Source organism: Squalius cephalus (assembly GCF_949319135.1).
Source record: "Squalius cephalus genome assembly, chromosome: 7".
Classification (NCBI taxonomy): domain Eukaryota; kingdom Metazoa; phylum Chordata; class Actinopteri; order Cypriniformes; family Leuciscidae; genus Squalius; species Squalius cephalus.
The window spans coordinates 27,981,415-27,997,133 of NC_137128.1; positions in this window are offsets into that span (position 1 = coordinate 27,981,415).

Sequence of the window (15,719 nt, forward strand, 5' to 3'; positions counted from 1 at the left end):
TATGGACCATGGCAAGCAGACTTTGGGACAAAAGGAGAAATAAAACGATGATCAATATCGGCATGGCGTTTTTGAGATGCGGAGAGCTCCACATCTGCAACTAACTTCGACTTGACAGAGCTTCACGAGTCACGACTTGACAGGGACACCGCTCTTGCATGTACTTTATTAGACAGGTGAGCAAATGTACATAAAACGAATCAATGTTATATAGCTCAACATGATGAAATGTTAGAATATGATCAGTATGTTATTCTAATGTTGATCTAGCTTACTGCTAGTCTCATACAGCCAACAAGCTAACGCATTGAATAACATTTGCAATTTAGTGTGATAGTGTAGACCAAGTGAAACAGCGCTGCGTTACCTCACAAGTTTTATTCGTCAAATAAACTGACCTCTGTGAGTAGTAATTCAGCACTTGCGGGTAGTTCGGTAGAATGAAATGTCCTTATTCCTTTATATCCGTGGGACTCGCGTGTGGCGCTGATATCTGTCTCTCATTAGCAATCGCGCCCTGCTTCATACCACAGTCATGTTAAAAAACATCAATGTATTCACTCATCCATAAACATTATTAGATCCATCGGCATGATGACAAGTTCCATGATTCCGCTTATTCACTGCGTCATCAACCTACGCCTTTGTTATTGTAAGAGGTTAGCAACCCCTAGCGACGAAAAAATGACATATTGTAGCTTTAAATGCATGAATGTTTTGTCAATCATTATTACATATTCGGGTCTTTAGTGACCCGGATCTATATCTAACACAGATGGATCTCGACCTGTCACGATAATATAAAACTGATCTCGACCTGTCACGATAATATAAAACTCCCCTGATATTAGTGTTCAGTTTGAGCAGAAGCAGATGGTGATACCATCATCACTGTCCTCGTCAGAGCTCATTTCCCAGTACATTCTGCATCTGGCTTATTTTCGCAAACTCAACCATATTCTCAAAACTATCATTTTCAACATCTTTAAAATCAATATTTTGATCGCTGACAGCTTCTTCACCAGATCCACCATCAAGTGACAGTGTGACACTAATATTTGATTGCATTCAGTGCTTGCTCTGCACTAAAACGCTGAGCCATTTCAAGTTTTGCTGATATTACTTCTTATTCTTTTGTTTTCTGCTTGCGGTAAATACGAGTGAAACATCACTTTATCGTTGTGAATCAGACATTTATGCCACCTTGTAGAATAAAGCTGAATTGCACTTATTCAGTCATCGAAGATTCAATTATTGTTGTGCAGAAAAAATATAGTTACACTGCTACACACCTCAGGTCATAGCGACCCAATACAATTTTTAGAAAAAAATAATCGGAAAACAAGCATTCTTTTATCATTTTTTTCTTGTTACATTGTTTATAATTAATTAATTGAGGAATACTAAGAAGGTTGATGTCTTAACTTAAAAAAAAAATGAATAAGGAGGAGGGTAGTAAATTATGTCCCTGGTCACAAAGACCCGAGGTATGCATTTAAGGGTTAATCTTTTTTTTTTTTTTTAATAGTGTTTTCCTGAAAAGTACTATAGCGGTTTTAGACACACAGGGTTTCCGCCCGACAACGACAAATTGTAAGTTCTGCATAATACTGCATAATAAATTTTTAACAAGCAGAATAATACAGCATCATGATACACAGTTGCACTAGCTCTGACATTATAGTCTTTCGAAAGACAAAAACATGAACTTTAAAACGATTGCCTTTACATCGTCAAGTCAGCTGTCAAGCTGTAAGCTTATTGGGGAGCGACACTTGGCACAACCCTTGAGACAGCTCTGGACAGTAGTATGTAACAATCTACTGCTCTGTGTTTATTGTTGCTCATGGAAAGTCCAATTTAAGTCATCAGGGACAAAAGCTTTTAGTAGGCCTTAGATTTTAGTAGGCCTACTTCATATACTAAGCAAACGAATAAACAACAATGACCAAAAAGTTTCAGGATGACACGGTGGCAAGTTTGTATTCCTGTATAGACTTGAGATAAGTTAGTCTTTGATGGACTTGGAATTTAAAACCAATTTGCTTTCAGTAATGAGAATCTCCATTAGAAGCTCCAGCTTAATTGAGAGAAAGTGAGGGAGGAAAATAGAGGGCTGGTGCAGTCAGAGAATGAGTCGAGGGGGGAGGGGCGCCGGCGACGGACACAGTCACATTTGCACATTAATTACCGGGCAGGTGCTGGCAGTCCGTTTTAATGGGCTGAGTGAAAGGTCAAGAGGGTTTAGCTGTCATTTTTTCCCTCCCATTAGATCCTTTTTGGTATTTCACAGTCTAACTTTCTCATTTAAATATATCAGCGTCTTATTAAGAGGTTAATGAACCGATTGCATGGGGAAGTTTGTAATCATAGTTTTATTTTGTAATCATGGTTTTATTTTTCAAAGGCAAACTTGGTCATTTTCTTATAATTAATTGAGCTTTACAAATGCAATCGAAATAGCGTGAACACGGGGTGTCAGCCATTCTCTCAGCACCTTATTTCACAGCTATTCCAGAACAATCCAAATTCTGATGAAATTCTGGCAGTACTGTTTTCATTTTAACAATGGAGCTTGAATCAAATCAGTCCTTGACACTCGAGCATGTACCCAGTAAAAACTCTTGGGTACCCATGACTCCCTTAGATGCATCTGCATTCTCTGCATGACAATGTCGCCGCATACAAATTGAAATTTCAAAATGTATCGTGTTAGTTGCTCAGTGGAGAGTACTGAGACTCTGGATGGCCAGACAATCTCATTGAAATAAGAAGGGCAAACTTGTTTTTGGGAACACTCAGAGCTTAATATGACACATTACAGCAATTATTTGATGTGTTTTCCACTATTAATAATTCAAGCACTGTCCTACCGCTCTGAGATGCCAATCCATCATAAACAAAAGAAAACTCTCTGCGACGCCAGAGGGAAATTAGGATCTTTTGTTGCTCTCTAGCAATATTTCTAAAGCTAAACGCCACTCTACATACAGCGCCACACTCTAGCGTGGCCTGTTTTTCTTAACATCAGCGTTTTATTCTGCTTTGTCTTAGAGCGAGAATGCCATTTGGTAAGCAGGAAGTGTTTCATGAAATGCAGTGGAGGACAATAATTATGGTCCTTGAATAACAGCACTGGATGAAAGGCCTTTGAAAGGCTGACGAGAGTCCTCTCGGAGGTGTTTTGGATTGACGAGCGCTTTTGTTCACACAGAGGGAAATGCTTACACAGTGACATGGAATTCTTGCCAAATTCCAATTAATCGTCAAGGAAATCCAAAATCCAGATCCGTTTATTGTATTGTTGTTTTTGTCTTTTCTTTCTTTTTGTTAAAGAGAACATACATGCTCTCTGGAATACTTGATTTTGATTGGTCTTGATTTGAAGGTCAAATATTTTTCTTCAACAACCACTGAACTGTATATTTAAGTGTTTTCCCTGGCAAACACTGAAAGACCGAGCACGACTATGTAGGAAACCATTTTCCCCAATGAGGGTTCCTTTTAAAGAACGACGTGCGCATTCGTGAGACTATATTTGTGCCACAATTCATTCAGTCTTGCCCAGAAAAAGCACACAAGTGAGAAATCAAGATACACAACAAAAATACAAGTACCATCTTCTCTGAAGTGAAGAGTAATATAATACAAAGTATAGTGTTATAAAATGTACATACATTTAAAAAAAATGTTTAAAACGTTGCAGGATTTAGGATGCTGATGGCCGCTAAAATGTGACGTCATTAACAACAATCCTAAATTGTTGAACCAATGTGGTTCGAACGACAGAGGTGTGACGCGACCATGTTACGATGGTTTTGTAAAACAGTCATGACTAGTTTCTACAACAAGGGTAGTTGTACATCGTACTTTGGTGGTTAAGCAATGAGTTATGTTATTGTTCGGGAAACGCACCCCTGGATGAGAGTTGACATGGATGTCTATTCCTGACACCCGTCTCACTATAAAAGGTCGCCTTAGGTGAGTATTCTTAATATGAAGCTGGAGGAGTGGAGTGGAGTGGAGTGGAGCTTTATGTGGGATGAGAGTCTGGATTGGCTGGGAATTCCCCATCAACCTCCAAGAAAAGAATAAATGCTTTATCTCTGGAACTAACATTGTGCCATCCTTGTGAACATTGTCCTATGTACCTCCTGCCTTGGATTTAGATGTTTTCAGCTCTAGTGGATTGGGGTTGGGTGCAAAAGAGAAGGCAAACAAAAAGAACAGTGTATTGAAATGTTATCTTGCTGCCACATTTGGCTGGGGCCACGGTAATCCTCCAGAGTGCTAAACCGATCTTGCATTGTAATGAAACTCTAAGAATGACGTAATCTTCTCTCTGCTTGTGCACTGCAAGTCTTGGAGAACACAAGCTAAAGTCTGAGGAAGACAGAAGAGAGAAGAACCTTCTGGCGGCATTCTTGAGGTAATTTCAATTTGAAACCTTCTGATCATGCAGATGTCTTCAGGAATTTAAGAAATTGTAATTCAGAATCAAAAACATCACGCTTTTCAAAAGATTGTCGGGTACAGACTTCTCTGCTGTGACGTATGCCGGACTTCTCCAATCATTTAGTCTGGTTAAACCCTGCCACTGCTAGCTCATGTTAACCTGCCCCCACTTTTGAGTGCAGTTCTCACATCTCAAAATCCAATCAACAATCAAGTAGCCTATCTAATTTTTTTTTTCTTTTTTTTTTTTTTCAATAATCCATTAGACTTGGATGTACGTCACAAACCTAGGCTAATCAGTCTCCTGCACACCTGAAAATTACCATTATCTGAACATGGCTGCAACTAAACTTTGTTCAACTGTAGAATCATAGGTAACCACCCCTTAGATGCTGATTTTTGTTGTAGAATTCTGAAAGGTCTGAAAAGATGCTTTGACTTCAAATGATCATACCTGGTGGTTTTTAATGCAACACTATTGAATGAGGTGTAGATGGTCTGATACAGTTGCTTATTTGCTTATGACACACACTTTTCCAGAAGGTAATGAAACATTATGGTCTATTTATACTGAACTGACTATTTTCTGCAAATAGCATGCTAGTCATTGTTCCAAGACTGCACTGTGTGCATTTATAATCTATAAGCATTGACTTTGTGAAACATTTTTAATTTTGTGAATACAGCTATTAACTGTATGTTGTTGTTGTTGTTGTTTTTTTACAAAAATGATATTGATCCTGTTGTTTTCAAGCAGATGTTTGGACAACTTGCAAATTTTCCTCCCACCTTGTACCAATTAGAAGGGAAACTTTGTCACTGGAGGCAATGCTAAGACAGCTAGGGCGATGCAACCATTATTTTTTCTCCAGAGGCATTGACTAACCTGAGGTCAGATGCTAAATCTCCATTATTGAGTCAGTTGGGGTGGATCACTGCTAGAGAGATGCAGGCACCGCCGAAAGACTGTCGAATGCACTCTGCAAACCAGCTTTCCGCCTTGCCTCTCGAGCTACAGCATCACACAGTTCTGTGAGCTGTCAACCGGACTGCTGTTCCTACAGCTTGACCACACTTCTGATTAGTAGTCCTGTCAATTTCCAACAACTTCAAACATAAAAAGCCTCAGGCAGCTTGTTGCAGACTGTGTATTGTGCTTCTCTGTCTCCTGTAACATACAGTTACAGGAGATCTTGTGCGGCTGAAGTCAGGCTCTTGTTTCCTTCGCTAACATTCAGTTCTCTATCATTCTGAATTTTTCAATACACTGGCCTAATGAGGTGTACATACCTCCTCAGGGGTGGAAAGTGGCATTTAAAAAATTCAAGTAGTACTTATTCATACTTAACTTTGTTTGCTTTTTGCAGTATGTATACAAAATGTGGACAATTTAGCTCAGTATTTGTATATGCTTGTATATTTTTTATACTTATTTTAAACATATACTTCACTTATAGTATTGTGTCATATACTTAGCACCATGCTAACCTCAAATTCAATAGTGTTTTGAGTCTTCCAAACGTATTGTGTTGCTGCATATACGTAGAGTATTTTCTTTTATTATTCGTGATTAGTTTTTTTCCCCAAACCAGTTTAGTGCAAAACCTGCCAAACAGAATATGGCATTGGTCATCCCAAAATTCATGGATAAATTTGATCACAACAAACAGTAAAAACTGTCTATCAGGATGTGCTTTGTTAAGGATAATGTTAGGTTTAGGGTAGGGTTAGGGTTAGATTTGTTTCAGGTGTGTGTACATAGAGAATCAACACTGTGATTGACATGACAATAAAACTTTAGAAATGGCTGTGGGTCAGGGTTTGCACTAACTAGTCTGTTTTAGTTTTTTTTTTGGGGGGGGGGGGGGTCCTGTTTTCTTTCTGTCAGTAATACTCTTCTGTTTGTTTTTGTTGTTGTTCTTAATGATAGAATTCACCTGGTGCTCACTGTCTTCATCTATAATATTCACGTTCTCTCCTTCATTTCTTAATGACACAAACATTTATGTTATTGGATTTTTATAACATCCTCTTTATGATGGTAAATATCTTGTGGATTTGTTGTATAATCGTGTTAATTATTTGTCAGGCCCCAAAGATATTTCTGCTTCAAAGTAACCATGAATTTTATCATGTAATATATACAAAGTTGGCCATAGGAGTGTAAAATTAATAAAACAATTTAAGGAATTTACACTGGTTTAAACTAGGCTGCACTGTATGCTTGATTTATGTTGAAGTCCACGGCTTTTAATAATGAGCCTTTTTTGTCGTAATCTGGCTCTGTATTTTGTACATTCTCACCTCTTTTTCCTTACTCACAGGTTCATCGTCACGCTCTCTTCGCTGCTGCTTCCTTTCTGTGACCTCATCGACCTTTTTATCTGAAGTGACAATCTCTGTAGAAAACAAGTTTAATCTTTTCACAGAATTTGGTCTTGGACACTGGAAGTGAGCAATGACCCAAAAATTGCCCCATATAATCGATGAAGCTGTCCATATGTTGCGCGCTTGCAGTATACAGCTTCGTTGATCATAAGAAGAGTGCCAAATTGTTGTACAGGATAGGTTATGCAGAAAGCCCTTATATGGAGATGTATTTGTGCATGTATTATGGTAATTACCAACTGCACAAGCGGCCCCATTTAGAATAATCTGGATTTATCCGGATAATAAAATGAGGGTGGGAACAAATTTGTGTGTCTACATCTGTTGTGAATTCATTATTATTATTAATATTGTGCATTTATCGCCTATTATTTCTATATATATATATATATATATATATATATATATATATATATATATATATATATATATTAAATACCTTTTCTGATCACAAGAAGGTCACTTTGAGATTGTGGACTGCATGGGGAAGGGGTTCGAGCCTTTGTGCACTTCACTGCACTCAACTCATTTCACCTTCTGGGCCAGATGATAAACATTTTTAAATAATGAAGGGCGCACAGGGATGATCAGATTTTGGAAGTGATTTATGATGACGAGGGGGCAGAGGTGATGGCAGGGAGAGGGACGTCCTGTTTTGGCCAGGCATTGGCTCTTAATCACTCCCTGTAGTCAGATAATGACATGCATTATTTAACATCAGGCCAATATAATCCCACTTTCACAGCGCTCATGTTTCAGCTCTCCTGTGGCGCGTGCGGCACGTGCGGCGGTCAGTCCGTGTCTCTGATCCCTGCCTTATTAAATCTGTCCCTACAGCTCGGATGGGATTTAGTCTGACAAAGTGTGGTGCTGAAGGTTCTGCAACTAAAACTTTTCTGCTGAAATTGAACTCTGGAAAGGTGTTTTGTCAATCAAGGTTATGTTGGCTATTCCCCCTCTGCTTCAGTGCGAGTTTCAGACTTTGTCACTGATTTTAATGGTATTACTGGCATTTCAGTAACATTCTCTTGAACTTTTTGGTGGCACGTGTTTGCTGTTTCATTGCTAATCTGTATGCACACACAGTCCAGTGCAGGAAATAAATCAGTCTAACATGTTAAAGGGATGGTTCAGAGTAAAATCAACCTAGGGTCCTTTGCACCATGACCTCGAGCCATAGTTTGTAGCTTAGTGAAAAAACTCATAAAATATGGTGGATTAAACTAGGGACATCTCAACTATTAGTATATTTATAATTCAGCACAAGTATCATTAAAAATTAAACAGTCTAATAATATGGACAAATTTGATGTGTGTGTGCTAGCTTGTGTATCTATTTTATGCTTATTAGAATATTGTCTCATTAGCCTATAACATGCCTAACTAATTTCAATTCAGTCACTTGTGAGGTTCAATTTTAGTCAGGATACTGCCTATGAAGGTAGTAGACAGCAAAGCAGCTGACAAAGAACTTCACTGACTCTCCTGTAGAGGATATGGAAATTTCTTAATGACATAAACATTTATGTTATTGGATTTTTTCAACATCCACTTTATACTAGTAAATATCTTGTGGATTTGTTGCAGATTCGTGCTGATTAGTATTTGTCAGGACCCAAAGTAGTACAAAGTTTTGCTTCAAAGTAACCATTTTGAATTAGTTTATCATGTCATGTTTAGCAAGTTCGCAAGAATATTTTGAAGTACAGTAAATATTTGCGTATCTGCACAGGATTTTGCTAAGCAAACGAGTATGTTGTTGAAGAACTATTCTGGCACACAAGTAACAACTCAAAGATTACTGTAAATTGGTTGGTTTTCCCCCTGCTCATCCCTGTTTCTTTTGTGGCTTTGTTTATCTGTCCAAGAGTGGTGGGTTGGTGGGTGTGGTTTTAGTTTCTCATCATTAGGAAGGTAATGCTATCTGTCCAGACCTGTCTGAGCAGCAGAGCTCTAATTAACTATAATGGAAATGTCAATCACAGTAGGACGGCAAGCTGTCCGCAGCTAGCCTATCTATTTTCAATTGCACTGCACTACCAGCAAACAATTCCATTCTAACAAGTTCACCAAAAATAAAAATTGTCATTTTTTACTCTTCCACATGTCGTTCCAAACCTGAATTGCTTATCGGAATGGTGGAACACAAAAGGAGAAATTCGGAAGACTGTGCTGATCTCTCTTTTCCATGCAATTAGCTTCAAAAAGAATATAAATGTATCATAAAAGTGGTCATCACATTAAGCCATAAGATAAGATTCACTAAACCTATTGCCATCCATGCTCATTCAAGAGAGACATAGAAATGTACAATTCATTCTTTTTGGACAGATCTTTTCAGTGACTTAGTTTGGTTCATAAAAGCCAGTGAGTCTTTCACAAGTCGGACTGATTCGGTTCCCAAGTTCAATTCACTGAATCAATGATCTGGTATCTGCAGTTAACAGTCCAATAGAGGGGAAGATTATTGGTAAATACAGATTTAAATTCTCCATTTGTGTTCCACACATGCAGATATGAAGTCATATGAGTTTTGGAACGGCATGAAGGTGAATAAATGACGACTTTTCATTTTCATTGTTGGGTGAGCTATCCCTTTAATATAACTTTCAAGTATGCAGCACTGATCCAAAAATATTTGTATATCATGTATTTCAGAGCAACCAGACTAGCAAACACATACATTAGATAGCTCTCTCACAATAGCCTTGATTGTGATATTTGCTTTTCTCTGCATTCAAAATGGATCAGCAGCCAAGGAATGTGCCTGAAAAAAAGTGTGAGTAATAACTTTAAGTGAAAAGGTTGAATGTACTGTTCATGCGTAGTGTTATAACCCAAGGTTACTGAATCTGAGATTGACTTGCACATAATTTATCACATGCTTTGCAACTCTGCTAATTAGGGTTGAGGTCAAATAACTGATCTTATCAGGGAGAACTAATTAGTTGCTGGTTATGTTAGTGCATGGCAAAACAAACGACTCTCTTTAATGCATAGTACACTGTCTTAAACTGCATGGCTGAAGTTACCTCAGAATACACTTTGTAAACGCACAATGAGAAAATGAGTCGAAAGAGTGCTTTGAATTTTCCAGAGTAGTTCCAGCCATTACGGTATTAATATTAATATATTGAGTGTATGCGTCCGTCCAACCAGATGTGTAGTATTCTAATCAAAACTATTTTTGCACTAAAACTTTAATATTTAAACACTATTTCTGTAAACTGGGCTGTTCTGAATAATTATTTTACAATTATTAACATTACTATTTACACTGGGTAGCCCTAGAAAGCCTACTATGCTTTTCTTTCAAATGTATTCATAGGCATTTGTTTTGTCTGGACATATTCATACATTCAGTATTCATTATTTCACCATGGTGAATAAGTGAAGGGTAGCTGGTGCTTCACAATCAATTTGAAAGTTCTGTGCAACTGCCAATGGCGAAACATGACAGAAGAGTCATTATATACATTGTTGCCATGGATGACGGCAAATATTAGAAAATATCTGACCACCAACTGCCCTTATTGACCAGTCAGAATCAAGTATTCCAGAAAGCTGTGTAATAGACTCAAATAGCCTTGTAGTTTGAAGTTTTGTAATGGTTCTGCCTTTGCGCTCATAGTATCTCCTATATTCCTCTTTGTTCACAAAGACCTTTTAATCCAGCTGTGTTATGTTTTATAGATTAATCCTGAGAGAGGCTTCGTAGACACATCCTTTAATAAAAGCGCTGGTGGGTCTATCAGTTTTCAGACAGAAGCTCAATTTGAGCAGGTAAGGAGTTAATATAATCTGTCCTCACAAAGGGCAACGTGTGAGATGTCTGCATATTTATCTGTGTGTGTGTGCGTGTATCCGCTGTCTATCACTGCACGTGTGTGTGTTTGCATTTCAATGTGCCTCAGGGGTTGAGGTGAGGACAGGGAGAGGTACAGGAGTTGCTCTCTATAAAGGGCAGCCTGGCCTGTGCTTGGGGAATGAGAATGACATGCTCAGGAGAGTGTGTAATTAAAGGGGCTGCCTACTCAGCATCACACATAACATTACACTCAGCTCCTCACTTAACGATTACTCGGCAAACAAGTGTGCAAATACCTGTCCATCTCTCACTGTTTTCCACTCTTCTTTCATGCACTGACCCAGGCTACAGATGACACCACAGGCACTGCAGTGGACCATACCAAGCTTGGCCTGGCATGACTACAGAACAAGTGAGCATAGCGCTGGTGACGGCAAGTGGAGAATGATACTTCTATGTATCTCCAGAAAAATCTCCATATCCATATCCATATCTCCATATCTCCAGAAAAATAGCCATACAGTACATACAATTATGATTACAGGGGCAGATTATTGATTAATAAAGGTTATTTTCACACAGTTCCCTGCACAATACTAAGTTATGACCTCAAAACACTTTTACCATAGCACGATTTGTAAACTAATACATTTTTGACATTTGGATCACGTAACCAGCTTCGCACGCATTGCTTTTCTGACATAGTGAACTTGCTTGGTAGCTCCCCTGGTGCAACGTTGCACTTGCGATGCAGATCGCTCTGGTATGAGTCCCATTAAACATTGGTTATAATAAAAGAGCTCAAGAATTTGTAGAAGCAAGCTAAAATGGCATGGTTGCTTTAGAAAATGTGTTTTTATCTCACATTTGTTTTTGTTAACTCTATTGGTTGGGGTTAGTGTAGGTGGTACAAATGCGATAGATTTTTAGCGCCACTGTCTGTGTCATGTTCTGTTTGTTTTGGCTTTCACTCGTCACATGTGTTCCTTTGTTCTAGTTTCCCGCCACTCGTCAGTCACCATGGACACTAACTACATTAATCATTGCTGTCCGTCCTTTAGTTAACGTCTCTGTGTATTTAGTTCCTGCCTGTGGTTCAGTTCATCGTCCGGTATTGTTTGTGTGTTGTGTTTGCACGCTGTCTCGCTATTAAGTTCTGAGCTATATAAATAAAGCTTGTTGTTATTCGTCATCTCCTTCGTCTTCCTTGGACATCTGTGATAGCCACCCACCGGACATATCATTTCCGAACTGCCGCAATACTTACAGCAACCAACGTAAACATTGCCAGATTCACCTTCAACTGTTTCTGACAAAACTGAAAACGCTTTTAGAGCCATTCACTGGACATATGAAACGTGTATGAAGCAACTTAATATCATTTTGTAGAAATGCCGCCACATGCACGTTTTTCCAATGATCCAATGGTTGGTGACTTTATATGGGTGGTAAGGGAATGATGAAATATCAAAAACTATATATATGAAGAGTTCAGATGCAAAAGCCTCTAAGTGCCATCTGAAATTTTCTTCTAGAATGATCATTTTTATCAAGCTCGTATATTTAAGTTCAGTAATTTCACTTAAATGACAATTAATAGGTCATTTTCATTGCCATTTAAGTGAAATTACTGAACTTAAATAAACAAGCTTGATAAAAATGATCATTCTAGAAGAAAATTTCAGATGGCACTTAGAGGCTTTTGCATCTGAACTCTTCATATATAATATGTAACATTTTGTGGGTGGCATAATATTCTCAGCTGGCTTCAAATAGCAACATGTCTTTACTCATTACGTACTGTACAAGTTTATGTGTCAATAAATTCAATAGAGATTCCGCTGCAAAAACCATTCTGGAATTGTGGAAAGGTGGATAGTGATGTTAACATAATTAATACAAATAATAAATTACTAGTCCGGTAATTTACAGCTCGCAATCAAATTTTTGTTTGCAGATCTGGAAAGAACAGATGTGGGTGGAAAATTAAGCAATGAAACTGCATCCGTAAAAAGAGCAATCTGTTGTTATTTGCTATTATTAGGCTTACAAAGCAATATGGTCAGCAATCCTGACATAATGAAAACTACCTGACATTTAACTGGGCCTAGCAGACACAATAAGGAAGCTTATATGAACTTAGGTGACTAAGCCTGATGTTTACATTTTTGAAAATCATTTCAACTGCTGTCATTGTTTTTATCCCTTACCCAGCTATGTAATAGTTTTACTGCACACATTTAGATAACACTTTCTACATAGCATGAAGAAATTGTTCTATTTTGTTTATATTTCTTAAATACATGTACAAGTAGCATATAATTCATTTTAAATGATGTATTATTGTTTTCAAGTGATAAGAACAGAAATTATATATTTAATACATTCATGCATGTATTTTCATATATTATAAATAATTGTGTACTTTAAAGTATTCCAATTGTTACAAGCCAAACATATTTAATTCCAAATTCTCTTCATTTGAGTTTCACTGTCTAATACTGTCTAATTTGTATTAAAAATGTAGTTCTTAGCTGTTATACTACAGTTGGTTTATATTTTCAAAGTGTTTGCTGTGGATTAATAGGTCTTATGCAAACAATTTGCATCACTTCTTGTCAGTGTATATGTTTGTTATTACATTTGGGGGAAAGGAGATCTCTTTATATTCTACTCTATGGTCCTCTGTTTGGTTTCCTAATGACATGGAAGTTTAATGATTTCCTGTATAAAATAAAATGTCAGGATATGCGGACAAAGGTAAGCCAGTCAATCTCTCAACAACCCCTACAATAATAGTCAACAAATGAAAACGTTCACTGCTGTTTCACAACTAAATCTTGTTATAGTGGAAGCTGACTAGATCCTATTCTAATACTCTTGAGACTGACATTCAGTTATTTGAGAGAGGTTGCAGTTGCCGGGCTCTTTGTGTGCATGTTTCTCCACCAAACATAAATGTGAACTATAAGAGTTATTAGTGCAAAATTAAATATTACCCATTGTTTCTGCTTCCAATACTTGAGTTAATGACTCAATCCCTGGAGCAACCTGGTAACATTGCACACTGTGTGGTCACAGACTTAATGCCGCCATCTTGAGGGTCCATTGGGACTGAGCTTTTATTGTTAGTACTCCCAGCAGACCATGCACTGTTTGCCTGAACCCCACACTGGCTCTGTTCTCAGCTGGCTGCATAGGCTGGTAAGATTCTGTTTGCATTAATACTGACAGAACTTGTTGATTTGAACAGGTTATCCAACTCCACACAAATCTTAAAGTCGTGATAGCTATCTGGTCCCATGTGAGAACATCTGTGAAGCATAATTCCATAAAAGGGCAAATAATCTGCGATTAAAATTAGCAAAATTCAGATGGTGTTATTGCTTATAATTCATCTTTGATGATCGTGACATTTTACAATGTGAATAATACCTGCCAGCAGAAAAGCTTAAAGACCCCCTGTGGTGAAAATCAAGTTTTTAAAGTTGTTTGTATGTCTATGTGGTGTTTTTACTTGCTTAATGCTTTAAGTGCAAATTCATGTCAACACCATTGCTGAGTATTTTATCCTTAAAACTGCATTGAAAAAAAGACAGTCTCAAAAACCGGTTTGAAATCGCTGGTGTTTCTTACGTCACAAACTACCTTGTAACCAATCACGTCAATGTGCAGGCGGGATTTTGCATATCATTAACAGCGAACTATAAGGGGAGTCTCAAGAGAAGCCAGACCAGGATATTTTTCTTTTGATATGAAAAATCTGGTAAATTTAGCAATATGGGTGAATTATGTATATGATGATATATATTACGAGGTTATGATGAATATGTCTTTCTCCACTGATGTTCTGAGTTGTTCAAAGCTTTGAATAATGTGGTTGTCACGCTGAGGCAAGGATGAAGCAGAGAGAGAATCCAAGTGCAAGCATACATTTAATTAAACAAACAGGTAATCCAGGCGGAACACGGAACTCAGGACAAGAACAGGTAACAGTACATTAAACAACGACCGACAACCAACAACTGAAGCACAGAGGTTTAAATACACAGACAAACAAGCTAAACAAGATAACAAGGGGGTGTGGCTAATTAGAAACACCTGGGAGAACTAATAAGCAAGAAAAACTACAAAGGACTACAAAACATGACACAGAACAGGAAATAACAAAAGTGCACACAAGACAAGGGAAACACAGGACAGGAAACATTACATAGCCCCCCACCTAAGGAGTGGATTCCAGACACTCCTCAGAAGAGAAAAAAAAAAAAAAAGTCCAGGAGGGTGGTGGGTCTGATCCGGGGGCGGGACGGGGGGCTAGGCCCGTGGAGCGGAAGAGGGCCTGAAGACTCCGGCAGGGCAGAAGGCCAGGGCAGAGCAGGCTGTGCAGGCGGCCAGGGTGGAGCAGGCTGTGCAGGCGGCCAGGGCGGAGCAGACTGTGCAGGCGGCCAGGGCGGAGCAGACTGTGCAGGCGGCCAGGGCGGAGCAGGCGGTGCAGGCAGCCAGGGCGGAGCAGGCGGTGCAGGCAGCCAGGGCGGAGCAGGCGGTGCAGGCAGCCAGGGCGGAGGTGACCCTTCAGGCGGCCAGGGAGGAGACGACCCTTCAGGCGACCATGGCACAGGAACAGACACCGGCTCAGAGGAGACCATCTTGTCCGAAGACACCGGCGTGGAGTCGGCCATCTTGTCCGAAGACCCCTCGGGCGGCCACGGCGGTGAAGACCCCTCGGGCGGCCACGGCGGTGAAGACCCTTCGGGCGGCCACGGCGGTGAAGACCCTTCGGGCGGCCACGGCGGAGAAGACCCCTCGGGCGGCCAGGGCTGAGACGACCCTTTGGGCGGCCAGGGCGGAGACGACCCTTCGGGCGGCCAGGGCGGAGACGACCCTTCGGGCGGCCAGGGCGGAGACGACCCTTCGGGCGGCCAGGGCGGAGACGACCCTTCGGGCGGCCAGGGCAGAACAGGAGACCACCCCTCTGGCGGTCCTGGTGGATCGGGCTGGTCCGGAGGTGTATTGCCCCCCCCAAAATTTTCTTGGGGAGGCTCCCCGGTAAAGAGTCCTGGACCAG